The sequence below is a fragment of the Aplysia californica genome, unplaced genomic scaffold (assembly GCF_000002075.1).
Source record: "Aplysia californica isolate F4 #8 unplaced genomic scaffold, AplCal3.0 scaffold00446, whole genome shotgun sequence".
Classification (NCBI taxonomy): Eukaryota; Metazoa; Mollusca; class Gastropoda; order Aplysiida; family Aplysiidae; genus Aplysia; species Aplysia californica.
Window position 1 is genome coordinate 437,287 of NW_004797716.1, and position 6,359 is coordinate 443,645.

At 38.2% G+C, this 6,359-nt stretch overlaps 1 protein-coding gene across 4 annotated transcripts in view; it reads left to right on the forward strand.

The window, feature by feature from the left end:
- The window catches only part of LOC101856910, a 106,592-nt gene that overhangs the window by 43,968 nt on the left and 56,265 nt on the right, over positions 1 to 6,359 (forward strand). Inside the window, exon 1 of one of the 4 annotated variants that reach the window (XM_035971496.1) lies at positions 3,768 to 3,974. The exons of the other annotated variants lie outside the window; for them this stretch is intronic. The gene's annotated coding sequence lies outside the window, so the exon portion shown is untranslated. Of the gene's footprint in view, positions 1 to 3,767; positions 3,975 to 6,359 lie in introns of those variants that run through there. 4 annotated transcript variants of the gene reach the window in all.

The following is a 6,359-nucleotide window of genomic DNA, read 5'->3' on the forward strand; positions in this document are numbered from 1 at the left end:
CTCTCTCTCTCTCTCTCTCTCTCTCTCTCTCTCTCCCTAATTCCTCATCTTCTCCCCCTGTTTCTCTGAAATCCCATTCCCTAAACACTGTTTCACTTTTGTGAACTTAGACCCATTCTAGTTCATCAGTGTCGCTTTTACCTGAATGCAGAGAAACGAACTCTACAGTGCGGGGAGAAAAAAATTAAGAGTTGTCCTTTTTCAAAGCTCTTGCAATATGTGTCACGTCAAGGTAGAATCAGGTGCTCGTCAATTTTCGGGCATGATGAGTTTTTTTGTGGGGTTTTTTTGGTGTCATCTCATATATATATATATATATATATATATGAAGAGATGAAGAGAACAGGAGATAAACGTTGGTAGTCACAAGCTGGAAATTGTGAGAGTGTGCCAATTTTAAAAGCTCGTAGACTCATAACTTCACATTTGTGAGACTGGTGGTTTATTGTTAAGTGTTGTTGAATGGGAAATCTAACAACAATAATCAACCAACAGTTGAAAAGAAATACAGTTATGAGTCAACAAGCGTTCAAAATTGGTACCTTCACGATTTTCAGTTTGTGACTACCGTCGTTTTCCCCCTGTTGTCATCGATATTATGTTAATTTGCCTTGCTTTCGAAGAAAAAAATATCCATGTATTCTGAATAGAGGTGCAGATATTTGCAATTGAAGGAGGTGTGGGTCGCCTTGTTTCCGAGGTAAGATTAACAAGAGAATGGGTGCCAAAGTTTGGTAACTTCAATAGCTTGAGAGTCCTTGAAAACTGAAAAATTACATATTTTGTGACTTTGATCAACATTTTTTCAGTAAAATTCACATGGAAATGAGCTTTTATATGGTTACAAAAAGTGCTTAGCCAAATTTTAAAAATTCAATAAACATTGCCATACTGGCGAAAAAATGTCTCTTCTTCGATTTCTAATTTTGACGAGCGCCTGATTTCACTACGTTGGCTGACATATAGAAAAGTTGTAACTAAGCTTAACATGCAGGGAGCACACTCGGACAAGATTACCTCCCTTGAACGGCGTCTGTTTCTGTCTGTCCCGAGGCAAATCTGATGTCTGGAATTGCCTAACTAAGTGCTTGTCTTCTATATTCTACATCCCTTCACGTCCATTCTCACTTTCCTCTCTCTTTCTATCAAATACATCTCTCTCTTCTCTCTCTCTCTCTCTCTCTCTCTCTCTCTCTCTCTCTCTCTCTCTCTCTCCCTCTCTCTCCCGTTACCCTGTTGTCATTTCCTTTCATCCTTATTACCATTTCATTCTTTCCTCTTGGTCTCCCTTTCTTGTGATTCTCAACCTATCTGCCCTAAGCCCACTCACTCCCCTCCCCAACCCCTCCCCTTTCTCCCCCAAAAGTACACCCCTGAAAAGGCCAATCTCCGTAGATTGTCCGTATACCGCTAAGTATTCGTTCATTCTGACTCTAAATAGAGTAAGATGACATCGCTTGTTTTGAAATACCCCGGGGCGAGCTGCCATAAAATGAGGTCGATTTGTAGAAGATGAAGGAAAATAAGACGAAGAAAAGAAACGGGATAAAAAGAAGAAGAAAAGAAAAGTTGCAAAAAGAAGAAGAATATAAGACGAAGAAAAACAATACGAAGAAAAAGAAGATGAAGAAAAGAAGACATGGAGAAAGAAGACGAAGCAAACTTGAGAAGAAGAAGAAGAAGAAGAAGAAGAAGAAGAAGAAGAAGAAGAAGAAGAAGAGGAAGAGGAAGAGGAAGAGGAAGAAGAAGAAGAAGAAGAAGAAGAAGAAGAAGAAGAAGAAGAGAAGCAGACTTTGAAAGAAAGGATTTCGAAGAAGAAGTGAAAAAAGAAGCAAACTTACTCGTTACTCAACGCTCTAACTATATAGAGTCGTGATTGCTTAGCTTGGCATGCAGGGCGCGCCGCCCGACTCGATTGCGTCCCCTGAACAGAGCCTACTTCCGTCTGTCGGGGCCAAACTCGGATGTCCGTGATTGGCCATCCGGGAGTCCTGCCATCGTGTCGTAACAGTATCGATCCCTCGTGACGAGCGAGGGGGGTTTTCCGCAAAGTCATTACCAGAGAGAAGGTCACACGCTGATTTAGATAGAGACCTCGGTTTAAATATCGGACCGATTACGAATACAAGATTGCGAGACTGGGCTTTTGGTTCTTTTTGGGTTGTCTTTTTTTATGGTGGGGGGGGGGTTTGTTTGTTTGTTGGTTCCTTGTTTTTTCTTGGGTTTTTTGTTTGTTATTGTTGGGGTTTGAGAATGTGTGCGTTTGATTGTCGGTTTTCGTACTTTCCACATTGAAGCTGACATTATCTATTGACCTAGCTTAGTTTAAAAGTTTTACAAAGTTAGACAAAGTATAAATGTTAACCCAAAGTTCATCGGTGAGGACGGACAATAATGTTATCTACCTTAGATTGGAACCATAGCCTTTTTGTATACATTTGTATATGATGGAACTGGAAAGCAACCTTACGTCGCTGTCTGTTCAAGCAAAGCTTGAGCGAACACGCTAAAGTCATCAGGAAAAATCTAAGAGTGGTATCCAAACCCAAAGCATCAGTAGTCCTCGACACGTTCTCTCAGTTCAGTTTCTGTTTTGCATGTCACAGCCAACCCAGGCTGAAAAGAACATAAAGGTGTCAGCAGAAAAACTGAGATATTCGACAAAAGTTATATCCATTCAAGAATCGAACTCGGTTCTTCTGCGTGCATGATAGCTAAGCGCCAACCGTAACACCACAAGCTTCTATAATATCTTGTAACTTGGCGGCTTCACCCCTAACAACAAACGTAACAACAGCAAACCTTTTGTTCTGTTTTGTCTTGATTTCTTACAGCAAGAATTATCACCGTGGTTCAGGCTGGAGTCACAAAAGAAACGAAACTTTCATTCAGAGAAAAAAAGAGCTATAGTCTGATAGATGTGCTTAATTTGTGTAAATTGAGACTCCAGCACCCAGGCGAATTACCAAACAAAAGTTCTTTAAGAAAAACGTTCTAACTTTTTATCTTTGATTTCGTAGAGGCTTTCAAACTTTCATTTGTTAAAACTTGCCCCAAGTATGGTATGCGTGCCAAGAATGATTTTTATTCTATGTTTGTTTTCTTCCGTCACCAGCATCTCATCTTACTGAAATGGATAGTATGCCCTCTCAATTTTCTACAACGGCCAAGCCAGATGGTCTGACAATGAATACCAGTACATGTATATTGGTAATGGGTGAATAATTCATATTATCTGCTCTTACTTTTACATCGGAACAGCCATAAATGCTGATGTTCGTTGTAATGCCCTCACGACATTGACTGCCCAGGGTATGACTGGTTTACGCCATTTTGAAAAGTGTCGCATAGCACAGTCTGACACCAAGCAGTCGAAATACAGATTGTTTACTTGTAAACATGGAAATGTGTACGCTTCATAAGGGACAAAATACATCACGATTTTGTCGTGTAACATGAGCCTATCAGTAAGTGTCATTATCCTTGAAACAAATAAACAACTTTTATATCCTGATGTATTATAAGTATAAACTGTGTTAAAATGTTAAAGTGTAGCTTAAAAACAAAACGTTTCACTTCTGAACAACTCCTTTTTATGACCTTAATATGCAGTTCCGAGCGCTGTAAAACACTTACCGAAACAAAACAAGAAGAGCTCCAACACGAATACCCCAGTCCTCGATTACCCGAAAACATGATACCCGAATCCAGTAGCCCGCTACCTCCCCCGTATTGAATGGGCGGTTCATTGGGCCCTCAGTTTGTTGCTCGATTACGCGCGGGGCCGCTCCATGAGCTTAATCGCATTGGCCCCGAGCCCGGGGAGAGGCGAAAAGACAAACCATCGCTTCCGCGATCTGACCCCCACCGGGGAATACTGAAGACGAGACTCATTAAGGGAAGGACGCCTTGATTTGAGCCATAAATTGTTATACGGAGGACTAGATCTAGTCAACGTGGTATTCTTTCAGATTGTGAGTTAGTAGTTTTTAGTAAAGTTTTTTGTTTGTGTTTGGTGTTTGTGTGTAATAAGTATGTCTGTAATCTAAATTTATTATTATTATTATTATTATTATTATTATTATTATCATTATTATCATTATTATTATTATTATTATTATTACTATTATTTTTATTACTAGTCTTATTATTGTTATTATTATTACCACATGTATTACTATTATCATTGTTATTATTATTAATATTATTATTATTATTATGTATCATCATTATTACTATTATTATTATTATTATTATTATTGATGTTGTTGCTATTGTTATTCTTAGGATTTATTGTTGTAGTCACGTTCCAGTGATATTTATCTTTACTGGAGGTGTTAAGGGTTTAGACTTTCCCTATTTCTAAGTTCTGAAAATGTTCAATACAGGGTCAGCTGTTATAGAAACTTAAACTCATTACTCTTGCACTTATTATCTCTTTGTGTATGTGTTCTTTTTCTCCCTATTTTCCGGCAAAAAATATTAGATCATCTAATTCTTTTGAAAACTCAAAAATACCAAAGTAGGTCTTAGTTAAGATGCATCCTGTAAATAGCACAGATGTGAAGTTAGAGACCATTATGCTCCGCTCTTCACCTTTCCACTCATCTGTTTGAAATATATCACTGTTCCCAGTGTCGAGCCATCTAGATGGGCAAATAAAACAATACCATATGTAATAGATAGATAGATAGATAGATAGATAGATAGATAGATAGATAGATAGATAGATAGTAAAGAGTCTACATAACAAGAGGGTCCACTCCTCTTTTTGAGCCAATTAAAAAAGTGTCCTCAAAATTCGTCCTTTTCGCAAATGCGCACCTTTTTCGAACAGAGTTACCTTACAGAGTTAAAAATATCAAAGTGAAACTAACAATTTTTGAATAAATAATAAGAATTCAAATTTGAGAAGAACAGTTTTTTTATGGTTACGCTGACAAAAAACCTCTTGTGGAGGAAGAGGTGACTGTTTTCTTCGTTTAATTTGACTTTAGAATGAGAGGCGAGAGGTCATTAAAAAAAATTTAAAACCTAAAACTCCGCACTGAACGAACCCGAACTGCTGACGAACAGCAGTCGATCTGCTCACGCAAGGGGGGGACTATTCCTATTCTTCTTCTGGAGACGAAAAACAGCTTCAAAACAGACTGCAGCGCCATCTGAAGCAAAGAGCGGACTTCCGGCAGACACTTTTTTGGCTGAGTGGACCATCTTGTTATGTACTATCTTTGTAGATAGATAGATAGATAGATATTCTTTTATAGGCTTATAATATAGATGAATAGAATATGTATGTAAGTATCAGGATCTAAAACAAGCTTAGAGAATGCAGACCAATCTGAGCAGGAGTACTACAAGGACATGTCCTAGCTCCAGATCTCTTTAATTTACACCGTGAAATGATACCTCTGTAACATCAACGATTTGGAAGGAGTCTAGGTAGGCGGCCACAATATGAACAAACTACAGCACAGTCTAGATAATAATTGTTTATTCTGAGCTCAAACTCCAAAACATTCTAACTACAGTGACAATGAAAAGCGAAGTAAAGTGATTACTGCTGAGTGCCAAGGAAACTGAAGGAAATTCTGAAATCCCAGAATGCAGCATAATGTGGAAGAACGAGAGAATAAAATAGGTCTTCTGCTTTTTATTGCAAAAAGGGACACAGATATAGGAAAGAGGGGTTGCAATATCTAAAGAAACGTTCAATAAGTTGAAGCCTGTCCTTTCAATCAGAAGCATAAGAATGAACACAAAGATAAGAACCCTTCAAGCTTACATGCGATCAATCCGTCTATATGGTTATGAGAGCTGGACTCTAAACAAGGACACGGGAAAAGAAAGAACTTGGAGAAATGTAGTTTGTAAGGAGGATACTCAGAATCTCATGGACAGAGAGGAAAACACATAGAGAAGTGTTCCGAGCGGCAGGTTGTGAGAGATCTAGAACCAGAACCATCAGGATGAGAGAATTGAGATTCTTTGGCCACATAAATACATCAAATGGGATAGAAGCACTTCTGCTATGTGCGGAAAGATGGAGGGTAAGAAGATCAGAAGAAAACAAAGGAAAGGAGAAGTTGGCTTTCAATTTTAGTAGCTAGTGCATCTTTTTAGCTGGTTATTTAGGCCACTTACCTTACTTTTCAGAGTTTTGTTTTGTATTGTTTCAATTCAGCTCTTTTTTTTTTAGTCGTCGGTTCTTAAATAATAAGTGAACAACTTGGCAATAAATAACATAATGAGAAAAACAACCCAGCTGATCAGGAAGTCAGACAACAGAAAGGAGTGGGGTACCATGATAGTCAATGTCTGTTCCAAATCTAAAGCCTGAAGATGATGTAATATATATA